General features: G+C 56.4%; 1 protein-coding gene across 2 annotated transcripts in view; it reads left to right on the top strand.

Annotated features, from left to right (window-relative positions):
• The first annotated feature begins 826 nt into the window (after positions 1–826).
• Positions 827–20,204, top strand: part of SOX13 (SRY-box transcription factor 13) — a 46,994-nt gene continuing 27,616 nt past the window's right edge. Inside the window, exon 1 of one of the 2 annotated variants that reach the window (XM_043568758.1) lies at positions 827–1,429. The gene's annotated coding sequence lies outside the window, so the exon portion shown is untranslated. The remainder of the gene's footprint in view (positions 1,430–20,204) is intronic. The other variant, XM_043568757.1, reaches the window with a different exon arrangement.

The following is a 20,204-nucleotide window of genomic DNA, read 5'->3' on the forward strand; positions in this document are numbered from 1 at the left end:
GCCAGCACGTTCTCTGCGGTGTCGTGATCGCTACTCCTTTCATCTGCTCTACTTTCTGAGCCCCAGTTCAGAGAACACCTCCCCAAGAAGACTCTGACGCTTGTCCCCCCCACCTGAGTGCCCTTGGTGGTCCCCAGGCCCCCTGTGCTGGTCTGATCTTGGCCCTCTCCCACTTCTCTGTAATTCCACGTTCACTCATCTGTCTCCTTCACAAAATGGGAATCCAGAAAGCACAGGGCACCCTCTCATTCATCCTGGTGTCCCCAGCACCCTTCTGGGCCAGGCATGTTGTAGGTATTTAATAAATGCTTTGAATTACTCCTTTATATATACTCCTTTATACCAAATATATAAATATAAATACTCCTTTATACAAAACAGCTCAAGGGGGGAAAAAGAGAGAGAGAACTTGTGAGAGTGCCAGATGCCAGGACTAGAGAATGGTCTGAGGCGTTAGGAAGCAGTGTAGCCGCAGGTGGGATGAGGGTCCCAAGGGAGGTTCGGAAACAGGGTCTGAAACCCTAAATCCTGGCTGGCCGGAGGGTGAGGGGGGCCGGGAGTTGGATGGACAACTTCTTGGGTCTTGCTCTAAGGAGCGAAGATTCTCGGTCAGCGACCCTCATACCTGAGCAGTGGGAGGGGGCGGAACCCACCTCTTTCTTTCCTCACCCACCCCCGCCGCTCTCCCCTTTCCGACAGAGGTTTCCAGCTGCGGATGCCTGGATGGACCTGGCTGCAGGGAGGAGGAGGGAACTCTCTGTCCCTCCCTCCTTCTCCATCTCCCCACCCTTCCTCCTTCCTCCTCCCCCTGCCCGCTCTCTGTCTCCCTCCCTCTTTCTCCTCTGAGGCTGTGGAGTCGCCTCGCAGCAGCGAGCTGCGAGCGCCCGGCTCCCAGTCCCGGCTTGAACTGAACTGTGCAAGTGGCGGGTCCTGGAACCCCGGCCCGGGAGCGGCGAGCCCAGGTCTGAGCCCGGGCCCAGCGGCCAGCCGCCGAGAGGCCCTGGTTCGGGACCGAGCCCGGGCGCAGAGCGGGAGAGCCGGAGAGCCGGGCGGGCGGGCCGGCGCAGCGTCCCGGCGAGTCAGGGAGCAGGACCGCGGAAGGCAGGGAGACGGCCGCGAGCAGAGGGCAGAGGGCAGAGTGCAGAGAGAGGCCTGGCTCGGCGGAGGGCGCCGCCCGGCCGGAACCGAGCTCTCCGCCCGGGACGGCGGCCCGCGGTGGGGCGCGGACCCAGGGTGGCCACGAGTCCGGAGCGACTCCCCGGCCCACGGCGGGGGGCGTGCCTCCTCCCAGCCCGGCCGCCCCAGCCCCGCGCGCCGGTCAGCTGCGTCGCCGGGGCATGTGAGCGGGAAGCCCAGGCTGCCAGCCGCGAGGACCCGTTCGGAGGAGGAGCAGGAGCGCGGAGCCCCGAGCCCGGCGCCTGGCCGAGTAGTAAGTGCGCCCCCTCCGCGCCCGCAGCACGCCGCTGCGCCCCTCTCCCCAGGCCTCCGAAGTTTGACACTCGCGCCCCCGCGTTTCTGGGCACACGCCGGCTCTCGTCTCTGCGAGTTTCCATCTTTTGCAAAGTTTTTCGAGAAGGAACGGACCCCCACCTACCCCCAACAACGCCGGCCAGTGGCGGCTCCTCTCGAGCAGACCCGGGTCCCTGTGCAGGGGGTGGGGGTGGGGGGGCAGCCTGGTAAGGCCTTGGGGGGGGGCTGTGTGGGAGGGGGACCGTGCACACCACGCTTAGCCAGCCTTGGGGTGCCCGCCCCCCCCCCCCCCTCCACCTCGCCGACCGGCCGGGGGCACGGGCACTGGGGCTTTCTCACCAGCCTGTCTAGGCGCCCAGTTCAAGGATTTCCCAGAGGGAAGCTGAGGCGACCTGTGCGCGCCCCGCGTGGGGCTCGGGTGCGGGCGCCCAGAGGCAGATCCACCCCCGCCCTGGTTGGTGCGGTGCGTGGGGCCGGCCACTCAGTCCTTCCCACCCCTCAGGTTCGCACCCCAGCGGACCCGCCGGGCGCTGCATCCTGTTTGTTTTCTGCTCCGGCCGCTCCTGTTTCACCCCTTCCCACCTCCCACCCTAGCCTCCTCCTTCCCACCCCCCACCTCCCGCCTTTGCTGTCGGAGGTGAATCTCCGCATCCTGATTTCCCCGCAAAGCGAATCTTGCCTGGGGGGAGGGAGGCGGGGATGTGGGGAGGGGGCCCGTCGCTCTGTTCCCAGCGGCTCGCCATTGTTTTCCCACCCCGCGCGTTCCGTACGTAAACACACACACACACACACACACACACACACACACACACACACGTGCGCGCCGGCGGCTGTGACACACGCACACACTAGCGGGCGCGCCCACACACGTGTGTGTGTGTGTACGCGCGTGTGCGCGCGCGCCGGCTGCTGCGAGTCCCCGGACGCGCAGGAATCGCCCGCGGGATTTTCCCAGCCGCCCGCCTGGCCTTGCAGGCTGGAGGAGCTCCATGACTTCTGGGGCTGGGGAGGGCGAGAGACGTGGGGGCTGTCGGAGAGTCCCGGGCGGGGCCGCGAGCCGGGCCTGGGCGGGAAGTGAATTTTGAACTTCAGCCCTGGACCTTTCCGGGAGGACCCCGAGCGCACGAGCGGCGGCTCCCGCCCCGGGAGGGCCGACGGCAGCTGCAAGGACTCCAGCGGCGCTCTTGGCTGCCACCTCCGTGACAGGGGCTAGGAGGAAGCCGAGGAGTTTTCCTGGGAAGTTCGCTGTGACTCTGTGGGAATTTCCGGGCAGGGCGCCTCGGCGCTGGCGAAGGGGCCTGGCCAAAGCCAGGGGAGATGCTGCGGTTCTGGGCGGAGTTTCGAGATCCGGGTTTCCAGTGTGCTCCCTTAGGAAGTGGTGCTCCAGATGCTGGGTTGAGCACACTTTGGTTTGAATTCCTCTCCTACGGGCAGCATGAGCTCAGGCGAGTCCTTTAACTTTTACAGAATTTCCCCTCTGCAGAATGGGCAGAATTAATGCACACGTCTTTGCAACTGGCCTCTAACAGTCAGTTAAGCGGTATTGGTTTGGAAGGCATGAACTCCAAAAGGATAGCCCTCCCCCCTCCACGGGGCCACATATAGCTCAGTGGTTGAGTCAGGGGCTCTGGAGTCAGATGCTAGATCTCAGATCCTGCCACTGGCGACTTGATCTTGAGCAATTTAATCTTCCTGCTCTGTGCCTCAGTTTGTTCGTCTGAATCTCCTAGAACAGTACCTGGCAAGTAGTAAGTGCTGGAGAAATGTTAGCTATTGTTGCCATTATTACTTAACTGACCTTGTAAAGAAACCAGAAGGGCGTTTTGAGATTGTGCTCCTGTAATCAATTATAACAGCTGTCCACTTCTGGAAGGGAAGAAGCCTCCCACTTCTTTACTTCTCTGATTCTTCCTAGTCCTTGTCTAGTTTGGTCTTAAGTCTATTATCATCTCCCCTCATGCCCCCCCCCCCCAATTATTTCACAGTGTTTATGAAAAGCAGTTTATTCCCTCCTTTTCCTCATTCTTAAAAATTAATCTTGGCCCACCTGCAGTCTTCTCTCCATGGAAATCAGGCCCCAGGAAGGAAGTGGCTCCACAAGGGTGTCCCCTGAGTATCCTGGCTTTGGCTGCTGGCACAGGATTGGATGTGCATTTGTGTCTCTGGAGCTGGGTGAATTTCTGGAGAGAGGAGCCCAGGTGTCTGGGGCCCCGGGGAGGGGCGGGGTGGGAGGGGTAGTGAGGTGGGATTGGGCTAGGCTGTTCCTGGGGGAGCTCTGCTCCCCTGGCAGCGTCTGGGTCACCTGCTGCTGGGGCTCACTTGGGAACCTGGAATATCCCAGCTGCCTGGGGGGATCGGAGGCGAAGTTTCATCTTCAACTTTGCACTTGCAGTTAGAGTATTTTCTAGCACTTTGGGTTGGTCACAGGCTCCTTGTCTGATTCTGGACTCTGCGAATGCACAGCACCAGGAAGGGATGAGCGGGGTGACGGGAGGGAAGGGCGGGTGGATGCCACCTCGGACAATGGGCTCCTCTTTACTTTCTCTGATACCCTAGCCCCCACCCCGGGCATGGGGGGTGGTGGCCAGGTCGGTGCTTGGAGAGCCTGCTGGTGGGCTGGTTTTCAGTGCTGAGAGTCAGTACCTCAGTAGCCCCCATTCATTCCTTCAACAGAAATTTGTTGAAAACCTGTGATGTGCCAGGCCCTGTGCTAGGCAGCGTGGCTTTAGGGGTGAACAAGACAGGTAGTGTGCCTGTCCTCACGGAGTCTTCTTTCTGGTGGGAGGAAGCAGGCGATAAATAACTTGAAATAAGTAACCAAGACAACATTAGACCCTATGTGGCTTGGAAGAAATACAACAGGGTCATGTGCTAGAGAATGTCTGCCTGCGAGGAGAAAGGCAAGGGTGGCCCAGGATTGGAAGCCAGTGAAAGCCGCCCTGGGGGGAGGCCGGCTCAGCGGAGCCCTGAGGGATAAGGAGCCAGCGGGCTCAAAGACCTGAAGGAAGGATTCCAGGCTGAGGGAACAGCAAATGAAAAATCCCTGAGGCCAGATCAGGTTTTGCAACAGCAATGTGGCTGGAGGAGGAGAACTCAGAGGAGGACAAGATCCTGGTCACAGAGGAGCCCGGATTTTATGGCCAGGGCGATGGGAAGACATTGGAGAGTTTTAAGTCGGGGAGTGACACGATCTGATTTATGATTTTAACAGCTTATTGAGTATAACAAGACACCGGTAATCAGAGTTGCCCCAGGGGAGGGAGATGAGGGCCGAGGGGTGGGATGAGATGGAGGAAAGATGGTGTTTTGGCTCTCGATCCTTTTGTCCTCTGGGAGTGCAGGACACCGATCAACTATACCATACAAACCAAACCCCAAAAAGCATAGGTAAAAAAGAGTAGCTGATAATTTGGAAGATGTATATCATCAAAAGTGTAAGAGAACCTATATAAAGCTCTGTAGGACAAAACTACTTCTGCGCAGATAATTGTACGTATACACATGCACATCCTGCACACATACATAAAAAGATTCAAAGGCTGCCTCGAGATGTTTACAGAGCTAATTCCAGATGCGGAACAATGGGTGATTTTTATTTCCGTCATCTTCTGTTGATTCTTCCAATCTTCTACAATGGCCATGAATTACTCTTGTAAGTGGGAAAAAATGTAAAAGAGAGAGGTCGCTCCGGCTGCTAATAGAGGATAGTTTGGAGGGGAGCCGGAATGGAAGAGGCTAACTAGGAGGCTGGATCGGAATCGAGGTAGGGTGGTGGTGGGGGGGGGGTGGGATTGAGGAAGGGTGGGCCAAGGGGAGATGGGTCTGGGGGTGGAGACAGCAGGTCTCACTAACTATTCTTTGCTCTTGCCCAGAGAGGGGCATTCTATCCCCCAGCTCAGATGTCATGATCAGGAGCGTTGGGGTCAGTGGTGGTGAAGGGCGATTTCCAATGCTGCCTTGGCTGGAGAAGCGTCTCACATTCCAGCTTCATCCTTGCCCCGTCGTTCCTTAGTGGGGGAGAGCCCCGTGCTGAACATGCTGCTCCTGTCATCATGGGCAGGTTTAGGGCCACGTGATGTGCCCGGGAAAGATTTAGAGCTGGGAGAGATGTTCATCCCTGCACGCCTCTGAGCCTCTGTTCTCCCGTCTGTGAACTGGGACAATAACAGACAGCAACAGTGCTTACCTCTGACAGCTCGGGAGGCTCCCCTCTGGTTAAGCCTTCGGTGGCACTGCGCGAATGGCATGGGCCTGGGGTGTGCTGTTGCCCGTGACACATGTTTGCTTGAGAGGCCTGTTCCTCCAGAGGATCTAACATTCCTGCCCTTGAGGAGCTGACATTCTACACGGGTTTACGCCTCTCTGGGGGTGCTTTGAGACCGGCCTTTATTGGGCAGCTCCCTGTAGGTTGCCAGGAAGCCTCTGGGAAAGAGTGGAATTCAAATGCCACCATGCCTGCGCGCCCCTCCCCCCAGCCACATTCAGAGGTAAAGGGGAGCCTTTGAAAAGGGCTCTGTGCTGGGAAGGCCCAGCCAGGCCCACAGTAAGTCGTGCTTTGAATGGGAATTATTTTTGTGCTCAGTGTTTGCTTAAGAGGCCTCGCTCCTGTCCAAACTCGCCAAAGTCCTCACCCTTTGCTAGTCCCCTTTCTGGAACCTGGCTATGTCAGCCAGGAAGGCTGTCACAAGGCCCGTGGAAGATTGCTTTCACCTTTCCTGTCCTCTCCCGGTCTCCCTGCTCCCAAGCAGGCAGGCATGCTCTGGATGGGGTCTTTGCTTGGGGTCACCTCCATTTTGGCTGCCTCTTCCTTGGAGTCCCCCTTCCAGCTCCTTGGGAAGCCTCGATTAGGAGATTTGTTACAGGCCAGTTCAGCAAGGCTGCCCCCGACCTCTGCTTGCTTCTCTGGTCGGGTGACTCTGTTTCTTTGCAAAATTCAAGTACTCTTTCTGAGCAGCAGTGACATCGTGGTTTCTTCCTGAGCGTGGGTGCAGTGGAGTAGGGTGTCCATTTGGGCCCGAGTGCCTGTTCTATCTCTTGGACCTAGCCAGAGACCCCTGAGGTCATTCCTGCCCAAGCCTGAGGGTGGTGAAGGCCCTTGGAGCTCCCCTAGGAAAAAGTTATTGTCTACCCTGTGTGGCCCACAGCATAGAACCTCAAGGTTACCACCTGCTACTCCAGACGTGTTCTTAGCTCTCCTGCCCCTCTTTTATTTAAGAGGACCCTCTGCTCCTGGGACCTGCCTCATTTAGGAGGAGCCAGGGGCCCTGTGGCCCCTGCCTCCCTTCCCCTCTGACCCACTAGGTGCTGTGGCGGGGGGGGTGGCGGGGGGGGCGATCTAGAAGGACCCAGACATGGAACACTGACAGTGGTCAGACCTCCAAGAGGCCGTGTGGTGAGGAGGAAGTGTCTGGGGTTCCCCTACCTCCTCCCAAGGTCATCCGCAGGCAAATCCAAGACCTGGGCATGGCCCGGGATGTGCCGCGTGTGTGGCTCAGCATCCCAGCACTAAGTGTGCACGTGGGAGTGAGCCAGGAGAGCAAGCAGCCGGGGCTGAGAGGCGTGCCCAAAGGTTGCCGTGTCCAGTCAGGAGTGTGTTTTCAGGGGGAGAGGTGTGTATGGGCTGGTAGAGGAAGAGGTGTGGACAGTGTCTCCGGCTTCCACGTTTTTTCCTAAATAGCATCCTCTACCCAGGCCCTTTCGGTCTCTCTGGGAAGCCTGACACACCCTGTCAAACCTGCGTTCGGTTCCCTGGACACACACAGTCTTCGGACTCCCCCCACTACCCCCACCCCAGTACTCTAACATTTAAGCATCCCAGAGGATTGTGGCCAGGTTGGGAGTGGGGAGAGGTTTAGTGTTCCCCCCACATTGTCCCCTGTATCTTCTGGGGACCTGTCGAAGGTAGGGTTTCAGTGTTTTGGTTTGAGGAGAGAACAAGAAGGGGCCCGCAGACCAGGCAGGAACACTCCGCCCCCCCCCCCCCCCACCATTGGTCTGCTCCCTGCCAGGCCTGGAGCTCCCTGGGGGATCCGCCCCAGAGGAGGCCAGACTGTTCTTCTCCCCTCGGCCTTACCTCCCCCAGTCACCGCCCCCTGCTTGAATCAGAATGGAATGTGCAGCCTGTGGAACAGGATGGGGTGAAAACTAGTTCCCAGAGGGCCTTGGTCCAGGCCTTCTCCCATCCCCCCTCCGAGGGAGCGGGGAACCTTGGGGCTGGGTCCTGCTCCTTGGCACGCTGGAGGCACCCCGCTGCCGATTCGATTCCAGGGGGCTCAGGTCCCGCCATTTGAAGGATCCCCCCAGGGTGGGGAGAGGGCAGGTTGGCCATTCAGAGGGCAGGGGGCTAGCGGGCCAAGCGGGACCATCCCAGCTCTAGGAGCTAGACCTCTACCCTTTGCTGACTTCTTTTTTTTTTTTTTAATTATGGCTCATATTTTTATTCTTATTTCTGTGTTTCTGTAGTTTCCGAAAGTAGTCCCACAACGTGCGTTACCTTTGTAATCAGAGTGAGAAGGATTTCAAATATATCCAGGACCTGCCACACGCTGTAACAGAAAAGTAGTCAGTGTTTCTTCTCTGGAAGACACACGGGTTCCTGGCGGGAGGGGTGATAGTGGGAAGTGGGAAGCAGCCTGAAGACTGGACCGGTGGTACCCTTTCAGGATGACAGGAGAGTGGGCCCATGCACCCCAGCCTATGCCCTCCTGTTGGCCCTGGCACCTGGCAGGAGGCAGCAAAGGGAGTAAATCTTGCCTTAAGCTGCCCTCACACTGACTCAAAAGAGTTAACTCTTGCCTGGCCCGCACAGGCTGAGCCAGGCAGGCCCTGTGCCCTCCTCAGAGGGGAGAAAGAGGGGAGTTTTCTGACTGCGGGGTGTGAAGTTCTAGAAACCGCCCCCAGCCCTGTTGAAGGAGCTGAAGTCATTCCTTTATCCTGGTGAGGCTTCCATGCCAGGCCTGTCCCCGGAGGGGTGGGTGCGGTGGGGAAGGAAGGGAGAATAAAAGGTTAGTGGGGAGGGGCTGGAAGGAGGCCTGGGTGCAGGTATGACTGGGTTCTCAGAGGCAGGTGGGGCGAGGGGAGTGGAGAATGAATAGGGAGCTGTTGAAAACAGAGGGAGTGGCCCCTCCAGCCCTTGCTGTTTCTCTGGCTGACCTGGCTCCCCCTTTTCCTGGCTGGTTGGCCAGGGCACGCGAGCGTGTGCGTGTATGCGTGCGTGCGTGCATAGGCAACCCGGGTAGGGGTGCTGCATTCTAGACCCTGGTTAGCCCCTCTGGCCTCTGGGAGACCAGGAAGTGCCTCTGAGAGCCCCAGGGAGACCAGCCTCAAGAAGGAAAGGGGAGAATGGACTGTGAGGCCAAGGAGAGCCAGAGGGAGGCCCTCCTCTTGTCCCTCCCCTGTGACCTTCAGTATTCTCCAGGGCCTCAGGTTCCTGACAAACCCCAAAAGGATTGGGGTTTCAGTCCCATTCTTCCTGGGGAGGGGCAGGGCAGCGGGTAGTGACCCTCCTTCCCTGCTTTCCTCTCTGTAAATTCAGTTGCCTCCTGCTATGTCCTTGTGAGCCCGGGAGTGGAGGGTGTCTGGGAGTCTGGCCAGGATGAGGGGCTGGAGAAAGCAGAGTATGGAGGCACAGAGTTAGTGGTGGAATCATGGGGACCCCTAGCTGGAGCTGGTGGGGCAGAGAGGGGGAGGCCTCTCTTAGTTGGGGTGAAGGTGCCCTAGCCAGGAAACAGGTCAAAGAGAACAGAGGAAGGGGATCTGTGTCACATCTTGCCCGGAAAAGAGGTGTGGGTAGCAGGAGAACTTTCTCTTTGGTATCTGAGGACGTCAAGGGATGAGCTTGACTGCCATGTAAGTTGTGATAAGTGTACAAGTCTGGGTGAATGGGGCTCTGAGGTACATGATGGCCTTACTGGAACTGGGCAGAACGTCGGGGACCCGTGGTTTCTAGAATGTAAGTTCACGTCTCTCCTGGCAGCTCTGGCCGGCCTCAGCTCCATCCTCCTCATCATGACACCCCACGTTTGGAGGTGATTTGGCTCTTTGGTACCCCTTTCTGGGCACTGATTGACTTGGAGTTTGGGGAACCAGAATCGAGGGGAGGGTCAGTTGTGAGCGGGGGTGTGCGTGGGGGGGGCGGTTTAGTGAGGGTCTGTGTAGCTACCACCCTCCTCGCAGAGCCCGAGTCCTGTTGGGACCGTTGGCCGTAGAAGCCAGGTGGCCGTAGCAGCGAGGCACCTCCTGATGCCCGAGTCAAGGCTGGATGGATGTGGGAGCCCCAGGAGGGAAGGGGCAGGGAAGACTGAAGAGGGGGGCGCATGCGAGGAGAGGGGAGTTCCTGTCTGGCCCGACAGCAACCTCTACTGGACCCTTTTGCTGGCCTCCGACCCACAGGGTCTTCCTTGGGTCCTTGTCCTCCTGTCTCCCTGTCTCATGCTCAAAACTCACCCATCCCTGGCCTTCAATATCTTGTTCTTTGATCTCTGAGGAGATAACTGGCTAAGCGGATTTACCAATCTAAGTTCATGTGCTGGTGGGTAATTCTCGAAGCCTTTTAACCGGCCACAGGGCCTTATTAATCCAGGAGGTGACTGTCAGAGAGGGAACTTGGGGGTGGAGGTGTAGTGGATGTTCGGGCCTGTGGGGGCCTGCTCCGTTCACGCAGCCACTCAGCGGGTCCGCGGGGAGTGCCTGCCTCACGGCTGTGCCCTACTACGCTGGGGCTAGGAGACCAGCACGGCCCTGTTCTACTTAGTGAGGAAGGGAAAGAGAAGGAAGTCATTGTCAGATACTGACTGACAAAGCGGGGGTCGGGAGGTGCAGGGCGGGGTGCTACAGGGGCACCCAGGAGGGCACTGCCATCAGAGTTGGGCAATCAGGGAAGGCTCCCTGTAAGAGGAAACCTCGAGACCTGGAGGGTGAGGAGGAGATTGCTTGGCAAGAACAACTCAGAGAGAAGAGAAGGTTGTAAGGACAGATCCCTTCTGGTCAACCAGAGGCCCTACCTGGCGCCCCAAGGGCATGGCAGCTGGTCCTGTCCCTTACCAGGGCCCGAGGGGGCATCAGGACTTTGGAGGGAGGAGGAGTGCTAGGCATTTGAAGCCAGGGTGGCTAGAGGCTCCTGGAGCCCAGAGGCCTTGTTCTGCTCCGAGTTGTGGGGGGGGGGGGGGGGGCTGAGTTGTGTGTGTGGGGCTGCCCATGGCGTGACGCTGCGGGTTTAGGCGGGACTCGGGTGTGTGGCCCAGGCGGCCGGGGATTGGAAGCCAAACTCTCTCCCAGGCCGCTGGGGCGGGAGAGGATTGCTGGGACCAACTGCAAATTAGCCAGGCTGGCGTTAAATGCCTTCGCCGCTTCTCTCCTTCTCTCCCGTCCCTCCCTGCCCTCCTGAAAATCAACAACTGTGTCAACAGCAGGGTGATTGTGCTTGGCCCGCAGCCCCCGGGGCTGCCAGGACCAGGCAGGTGCTGGCAGGGGCTGCCGGAGCCCCACGCTGGGAGCAGGCTGGGCCTGGCTGCCAGGGCTGTAGGATAAACAAGGCCGCACACAGCCCGGCCAGGAGGGAGGGAGGCCACAGGCAGGCAGGAGGGAGAACAGGTGTCTCAGGAGCTCTGCAGACACAAAGGGCCTCTTGTCTCCTCCTCCCTAGCCCCGGGGAGCAGCCCCCCTCCTCGGCTCTCAGGCCCAGCCAGAGACCAGTGGTCAGGTCAGCCAGGGGGTGCTGGCAGCGAGGAAAGGGCAGGTGCTGACCTCCACACTGCCCCTGCAACTTGCTTGTTTTTTCTTGCCGGAGGCAGAGGTAAAACCAGTCCGAACGAGGCGCCAGCCCCATGGGCAGGAGACTTGCCTCTGAACAGATCCGCTGGCCATGAGGCCTCTGTGGGTCTCAGTTTCCCACTGGAAAGACAGCAGGACCCCTCACCCCTGCTGGGACACTCAAGGAAGAAATGGATGGGAGATAGGAAAAGCACCTGGAGGTTTGGGGAAGAAAGCAGCGCTGAATGTCAGAAGGTGGGACCAGAAGTAGGGATATCCGGGGCCGAGGAATTTCAGGTGGGATTCGGAGCCAGGGGTAGCCGGGGTGAGGCAATACCTTCCTCCTTCTCTACCCTTTTATGCCACAAACCTTTACTGAACACCTAGCATGTGCCAGGCACTGCATTGGGGATGGGGAGGCAAGACAGTACCAGCCTGGGCAGGCAGACTCTGGAGCCAGACTGCCTGTGTGGTCTTGGGTAAGTAGCTTAACCTGTCTGAGTCTCAGTTTCCCCATCTGTAACGTGGGAGTGATAATAGGGGCTGCTGTGACTGTTACATGTGAAGAGGTGCTCGGTGTGGTATCTTGAATAGTAAGGGTTGTATTAGAGAAGGCTATCACTGTCCCTGTCCCTGGGGCTCGGAGCTAGCCGGAACCTGAATACATAATTGCAGTCCAGTCAAGGAGTAGAGACCAGGGATCTCAAAAGACTCTGGGATGCCCTGCAGGCGCCATCAACTTTTCTAGGGTTATTAGGGAATGATTTTTCTTTAATGTTTATTTATTATTTTTGAGAGAGAGACAGAGTGCGAGTGGAGGAGGGGCAGAGAGAGAGGGAGACACAGAATCCGAAGCAGGTTCCAGGCTCTGAGCTGTCAGCACAGCCCCGACGGGGAGCTTGAACTCACGAACTGTGAGATCATGACCTTAGCTGAAGTCGGATGGTTAACCGATTGAGCCACTCAGGCGCCCCGGGAATGATTTTTAATTTAAAAAATTTTTTTAACTTACATCCAAATTACTTAGCATATAGTGTAACAGTGATTTCAGGAGTAGATTCCTCAGTGCTCCTGACCCATTTAGCCCATCGCCCCTCCCACAACCCCCTCCAGCAACCCTCAGTTTGTTCTCCATATTTATGAGTCTCTTCTGTTTTGTCCCCCTCCCTGTTTTTATATCATTTTTGCTTCCCTTCCCTTATGTTCATCTGTTTTGTCTCTTAAAGTCCTCCTATGAGTGAAGTCATATGATGTTTGTCTTTCTCTGACTAATTTCGCTTAGCATGATACCCTCCAGTTCCATCCACGTCGTTGCAAATGGCAAGCTTTCATCCTTTTTGATTGCCGAGCAATACTCCACTGCATATCTATACCACATTTTCTTTATCCGTTCATCCACCGACGAACATTTGGGCTCTTTCCATACTTTGGCTATTGTGGATAGTGCTGCTATCAACATGGGGGTGCATGGGTCCCTTTGAAACAGCACACCTGTATCCCTTGGATAAATACCGCAGGAATGGTTTTTAAAGAAAGGGCAGCATTTGAGCTGGGCTTTGAGTGAGGTGTAGGAGTTTTCTGGTCAAGAATGTACGAAGGGCGTTCTAGGCAGGGGCAGAGCCAGAGCCCCGTGGTGTGTGAAAGTACACGCCTGCATTACAGGATGGTGAGGATGACTGGGGTGGGTGGGGGGTGGCCTGGGTCAGACTGAAAAAAGGGCCTGCATGGCCGGTGAAGTTCAGGCTCATCCCTAGCTTGCTCCAGGGTTGGGTGCCAATTTTGGTCATCATTTTGTACCTTTCTTCTTCCTCCTCTCCACACCGATACATTATGAATAACTCAGTCTCGCTCTGGAATAGTCTTCATTTTAGGAGAAGGATAATTCAATGAAAACACCCTGGAGCTGTATAGTCAGAAACTTCTGGATTTGCAGCTTTTGGATTTTGAGTCTCAATATTGGGCATTTTGCCTAATTTCTTTTTCTTTTCTTTTTTTTTTTTTTTAACATTTATTCATTTTTGAGAGACAGAGGCAGAGCGTGAGTGGTCTGAGGGGCAGAGAGAGGGAGGCACAGAATCCAAAGCAGGCTCCAGGCTCTGAGCTGTTAACATAGAACCAGATGTGGGGCTCGAACCCATGAACCGCGAGATCGTGACCTGAGCCGAAGTCAGACACTTAACTGACTGAGCCACCCAGGTGCCCCTTGCCTAGTTTCTTTGAGCTGCGTTTTTCTTATCCATATAATGGGGCCATGGTGTCTCCCCTGTGGCAACTTATTGTGAGGATTCTAGAAAAAGGTGTGCCATGGGCTGATGCACAGCAATTGCACAGTAGAGGGAACTGTCGGGATTATTCTCTGTCTTGTCCATGTCATAAGCCTTTTTGGAACTTGGTTTCTGTTATCTGTCTCATGGAAATGGTGGTCTGTCTTCTTCCCATCATTGTCAAGTTCGAAATGGCCAGGCTGCCCCTTTCCTGGGCAAGTCAGTCAGGCCGGGAGGCCCAGGATCCGAAGGACCAGCGGTGGCCTTCCTGGGGCACCGTCTAGACCTGCCAGACTGAAGGGGGGACTGGCTGACCCCAGAATTGTAGCCGGTGTGCCCAGCCCAGCTGTCGCTCCCTGTGCATCAGGCACTGGGGCCCCTGTCCTGCCTTTCTTTCCTACGGGGGTGAAACCCTCCAAGAGCCGCTAACATCTTCCTCGGACTGCTGTGCTGGTGTTTGAGGGTCAGTGGGCAGCTGGGGCCGAGGCCCTGGTCCAGCCTCCGTGCCCTCAGGCTTGTCCCTTCATCTCTTGGGGCCTCACTCTCCCCATCTGCAATTTGGCAAGGATGGTTGTTTTTGTTTTTGTTTTTTTTTTGTTTGTTTTTTTTTTTGCAAGGATGGTTTTGACCCCTCCTAGGAGAAGACGAGAATGCTGTGATGCTGTGACTGTAGAGTCAGATGAGGGCAATGACGGCCACCCTGGTAATGTTTGCTGCAGTTTCAAATCCAGATGTGGAGTCAGACACTTTGTCACAGTCCGGCATCTGCCGTCTCCACCGTGTGCCTCTTTCCGGGCGGCTTGTCTTCGGGTGCCTGAGAAACCCTGTGAGTTGGGGAGGGCAGAGGGTATCTGACCCCTCATTTTGTGGATGAGGACTCTGAGATTCAGAGACGGAGACGCCTCCGAGTGGCGGGGCTTCCTAGTCCCATGCCGGCCGGGACAAGGCTGGTCTGTGTGGCATGTCTGACCCCGTGCAGACCAAGTGGAAACCCACTCTGGGATCTGGCCGCAGAACCCTCTGGCCTCCTGCCACTGGTTTTGAGCAATTGGTGATGGGAAGGGTTGAGGCGTTGACAACTGGAGCCCAAGGGGTCTCCTGACAGTCCCATGGAGCCCATCCCGAGACTAGATCGGGCAGGATGTTCACCTTGGCTGAGGCCGCCCTTCTCCCCCTTTCCTCCCTCACCTGCCAGCTTGACTGTGCCCGGTGTGGGCACAGCCCCGTTGTCTCTAAATCCTCTGCACGCCTGTTTTCTCAGGTGGTTGCAAGGTGAGGGGAGGCTAAAGAGAGAAGCCGGGCTGAGGGACAAAGCTCTGGAATGTTCCAGTGAGGTGGTCAGGTAGCTTTCTAGGTGGTTTGCAGACTGCCTGAGTAAGAGCAGGGCAGAGGGAGCAGCAGTGACAAGTGGGTTTGTCCAAGGGCCACGTACATATTTACATGCAATTTGCACATAACCTATACCCTGAACACAATTTTTATAATCTATCCCTGGGAACATTCAGATTTGTCTTTTACTATTCTTCTTTCCAAAGATGGCGGCTTCTGGCTTTGACTCCTCTCTTTGCCTCCCCACTCCTGTCCCATTTCCCCCCAGATGGCTCTTGCACAGGGTAGGTGACTGGGAACAGAGTCCGGCTATGGGTGTGAGCCCAAGAGGGCTGGGCCAGCCTCAGCACCACTGTTCTTTAGCACCACCCACACCCCCACTGCTCCCTGGCGGCCACCTGTCATCTGTGAATGGGGATTGGGGCACCCCCGGCAGCCACCTCTCCTCTGTGAATGGGGATTGGGGTAACATCCTACCCGGTGCACAGTGCTTGGCACTTAGCAGATGCTCAGCGAATCTAAGGATAAAGTGAAGTTAGAGATGCGGGGACACAAGGAAACAAAGACATTCACAGAAGAGCCTCCTCTGGGCCTGGCTTTTGTGCCTGTGAGGGGCAAGGCTGGGGGGGTGGGGTGGGGAGACCGATCCCTTGGGAGTCCTGGGGAGGGGAGGAGTTGATTTCCCACTCTGTGGCCGAAGGAGGCATTTCTTTCTCTTCTTGGCCTTGCAGGAAGCAGTGTTGAGGATGAGAGGAGCAGAAAGGAAGGGCCAAGCCTTCTATTATTTTGTTTTTCAGATTGAGAATCTGTTATTAGCAACTTAAGACGCCCAGGTCTCTAGCCAAGCACATTCTGTTCTCCAGTCTTCTTGGGGGAAGACTCTTAGGGGCCACGGCGGGGGCTAAACAGGAAAGGGGAGCAGGTCAGCAATTTATGATGGACTGTGTGGTGTCCTGGCCTGTGCTAGGGAATAACTTCAGCATGGGGCCAACTTGAGCCCAGCCCCGTGTGGGGAGAAGCCCATCTGGATGGCACGGCATCCCCATGTGATCCCTAATGGCTCTTGTACCTGGGGTGAGTGGGCTTCCCTCCCTCGTGCATGCTCACCGGGCCTCGGGCTCCAGATTTCTCCCTGTGAAGTGGGGTCAGGGCTGTGATGCTCGGAACAGAGCCACCGTAGAGTTTCTCAAGAGAGCAGATCTGGGAAGACACCTACAAGGGAAGAAGAGTGTGTGAGCAGATCCGGAAGAGGGTGAGCGGGCAAAATGGCCGCCCCTGTGGAAAGAGTGGCGCACAAGCAAAACAACCCCCTTTCTGCAAAAGTGCTGAGCGGATGGAATCGAGCTTGGTGACCACGAGATCGGGCCACAGATAGAGCTCTGTGGGTGCCTGGGCTTTGTGGTGCAGGTTGTTGTGGGGGGTCCTGGAAGATGATGCAGAGGGCAGGAACAGTGCCCGTGGCGCCTTCTCCCCCGGGCTGGCCTCCACGACCCCCTGGACTCATCACCGGTCCCTATTCCTGGAAGCAAGTCCCCTTCCTGTGTCCACTCACGTAAGTCGACTTCATTGACTTCTCCTCAGTGTCCTCCCAACTGGCTTTGACGAGAAATAGCCGCATTGGCCATTCTTCAAAGGGTCAGCGTCCTCCAGGCATCCCTGGTGCCAAAGGGCAGAGAACCCTGCAGTGGCGGGGGAGCTTCTTAGAGTCAGGGACAGTGGTGCCGGATGCCCTCACCTCTGCCTCATGGCCGGGAGGAGCCCAGGCCGCTTTGGAGAGAGCAAACCACTCAAGTGAGTTACTTGCATCCCAACCGGGTGCTTGGTTGGTGCCCTTGGGCGGTTGGATCAAGGGCAGATTTGCTGGAAGGATCGAAGCTTCTGTGGAACTGTGGAAAGAGCCGGGGCTGAGAATGTGTGCATGGGGGGTGTTGGGGGAAAGGGGTGTTGGGCGGTGAGAGAACGGGCCTGGTTTCTAGCTGTTGAGATTTGGACTATTATTATTTTCCTCACACAGCTGACGGCCACTCAGTCCCCAGATGGGTTACTTGTCCTGTGTTCTCTTGAGTTGACATCCTCTTCCTCAGCTAGCTCAAGGCTCTTTCCAGGGGTTCATGAAAGGATGAATTCCAAGATCCGATTTCTTGTAGTTACGTTCAGTAAGTGTGTATAGAGCTCGTACTCTGGGTCCGCTACCGGGCTTGGGGTTCATTAGCCACCCCTGGGTCCTGCTAAGACGACTGTTAGTGGGGCACCTCTGTGCCAGAAGCTTTAAGGAGCAATGGTGGCTGAGCTACCAGCCCTGAGCCTTGCACAGTAGAAGAAAGGGGCATTAGCTTCGACTGCAGTTAGGAAAAGACCACCAAGGTCAGAGCAGGTCAATGGGGAACCAGAGAATGTTTTCAGAGAACTTTTAGAATGGCTAGCTCATTCATTCAGACTGAAACTTCTCTCATTGTTCTATGAAAAATTCCAACAGAACCCTGTTCTTTTCCTTTCCATTCAAAGACATTTTTGCTGCCTCACATCATGCTGAACCATCTGGTAATCGAGACAACTTTCGCTTCCCTGCCAGGGCTAGTGGGCTCCCAGGGTGTGGGGCTGGCAGTCCTGGAGGAGTGAGGGGGGAGGGATATTGCGTTTCCCTGTCTGCCCGGACCCATGCCGCCCTCGGCTTTGGTCCTGCCAGGGCCCAAGTAAGTACGGATGGCCAGCTTTCCTGGGAAAGCCAGCAGGTGCCATTTCTTGACAAATGGGCAAATTTACGTTGTACAGGATTGAGAATTATTAATCTCTAGATGCCTTTTTTTAAAAGTGTTTATTTATTTATATTTATTTAGAGAGTGGGGGAGGGACAGAGAGAGAGAGGGAGAGAGAGAATTCCAAGCAGGCTCCTCGCTGTCAGCCCTGAGCCTGACAGGGGGCTCCATGCCACAAACCGTGAGATCTTGACCTGAGCCACAGTCGAGTCGGCCGCTTAACCGACTGAGCCACCCAGGCGCCCCCAGGGTGTGATGTATTTTTGAACAAATATGATACTCGGGGAATGGATAAGTGTTACCAAGCCCTCATGATGTGAGGGAATCAGGTGAGGTGGGGGGGAGAGGAGACCAGACTGTGCCCACAGGGAGGCTGACATCTGTCCGGGGAGGTGAGGCAGAACCCTAGGCAACAGAGCTATGCCACAGGAGCAACGCGGTTCAGCCGAGTTGGCCGGGGCGCCAGGACTGATGGAGCCCTTTTCCGCCTCCACAGCCTTCGGTTGGAAGGCTGGGTGCACGGGGGAGTCAGAAAGACCCAGGTTTGAGGGCTGGCTCTGCTGCTTCAGAGCTGTGTGATTTCCGGTAAAATACTAGAATGTTCTTAGAGCCTGGTTTTCTCACCTACAAAGTGGGAAGAGAATAAAATACCTACTTCACAAGGTGAAAAGGATTCCATGAAGTGATGTACATATTACAGGGCCAGTTTGGAGAAGGTTCTGGTGAGTGGAAGCTGCTACTCATATGGTAGCCACTGAGGCGGTGCTTGTTGGGGCTTGTGCTGCGGTGGGAGAGGTGCGGCTTTCCCGGCCCGCCTGGATGTGCCGACAGCCCTCCCTCGGGTCTCCCTTGGGTCTTGGCCTCTGGGATCTGGGAAAGGGAGAGGAGCACCTCTCCAGAGGGGCGGGGCGGGGGTGGTGGTGGGGGAGATGGGGTGTTGGCTCTGACACCTCCCTCAGCCTTCCAGAGTTTTCCTTCTTCACAGGCCACAGGCAGAGGCGCTCGCCGCAAAGCCCTCAACTGTAAAGTGCTGCCGTGTTGGAAGGATTGCTTGTGTGTTGGAAGGTTTCAGTTAAAAGGACTGATTACGTGGAAAGTGTTCAGAGCAGCGTCCGGCGGGAGGGAATCTTACCCAGGTGTTTGCTGCGGTTCGTGTTGCTGCAGTCATGGGTTACCAGCGTGACCCATTCACTCCAAGAAGCAGGGGTGAGAGTGGCTGCCCCAAGTGTTCCAGAAGCTTGGAGCAGGGGCTGGGCATGGGCCCCCGTGGGTGGACCCCGCCGTGCTGGTGCTGGGGAGCAGCCCAGGAAAGCGAATGAACTTGTTTGTCACGCACTTGTGCAGACGGGGCGTTGCCGGGTGTGACAGAAATGACCGTCCGGCCCTGAACATCTTTGTCCTTTGCCCAGTGTCGTTCGTCCCTTAAACTGGTCACTAAGGGCGGGGGCGGGGGTAGGATAGATTGTTGTAAAAACCTATGAAATTCACATGCAGTTGGGAGTGCTTTGAGGCATGAAACCAGCACGTTCGCAAAACCCAGCTGCCGGTGAGTTGTAACGATTCATGGTAATAAACAGCCTTTAACCAACCTTTGGACTCCGGGCAGCTCAGGAGCTGTCAGCGAGGACCCGGCAGGAAGTGGAGGCTGCCCCTCGGCACCCAGCCCTCCCGGTGGAGAGGGTTCATCGGGCTTGGCTGGCCTGTGGGAAGCGGCTTCTTCTCCAGGTCCCTTGTGCTCTGGTTTTGGACTTGGAGTCAGGCAGATCTGAAATAGGATTCTGCCGCCATCCCTTGGCTTCAGGTGCCTCGTCTGTAAAATGGGTCTTGTTGCTGCTGAAAATATCCGTGAAGTGCTCAGCTTGTTGTGATCACTCAGTAGGTACCGTGGCGATCTTTCTGCCGATTTGGGTGGCAGCCTGAAGGTGGAAACCAGGGACTTGGTGGCTCTTGTGTTTCCACGGCATCCAAAGACCTTGGAGCCCTTTCCCACTTAAAATTTTATCTCTGGGAGAAGTAATAGTTCACTCCCTGTGCAAATGGAAGATCGGAGACCTTGGAGGTCGGGTGATGCCTCCTGGGCCCCACGGTGAATTAAAGGCATCCAGATCCCTTTCCCTTGTATGGAGCTTTATAAACCATCAAGCATATGAAGTGCTTTGACATTTTTAAAAAATCACTGTGCTGAGGCTCCTAGCAATCTGGTATTTTGACCCCCAATGTACAGATAAGAAAACTGAGGCTGAGAATTAGGGCTTGCTCAGGACTGCATACTGAGTTTGTTTCAGAGCTTGGGGCTCAAACTCAGAACTTCTGCTTCAAATCCAGTGCTGTTTCCAGAGCACATTCAGAATTCTCACCCGGGCCTGTGTGGACCCCGTCTGCAATTATTTTTCCCTTCATTCAGGTAGTTCTGTTAGGGTGGATAGTCGTGCGCTGGCAGGGAGAGGGTTAAATTCTCTAAGCGCCAGAGCTGGTTTTGAGCTAGGCGCCTGCAGTGACCCCAGCGTTGACCCCCACCTCCACCCCTATCTCCCGGGTCAGGGCAGCAGGCTGTGGGGGAAGGGAAGCAGAGTGGCTCTAATGGTCCAGTGGGGGCAGAGGGAGGGCTTGGGGAGGCAGGGGCAGGGAGGAGAAG

The sequence above is a fragment of the Prionailurus bengalensis genome, chromosome E4 (genome assembly GCF_016509475.1).
Source record: "Prionailurus bengalensis isolate Pbe53 chromosome E4, Fcat_Pben_1.1_paternal_pri, whole genome shotgun sequence".
NCBI lineage: Eukaryota > Metazoa > Chordata > Mammalia > Carnivora > Felidae > Prionailurus > Prionailurus bengalensis.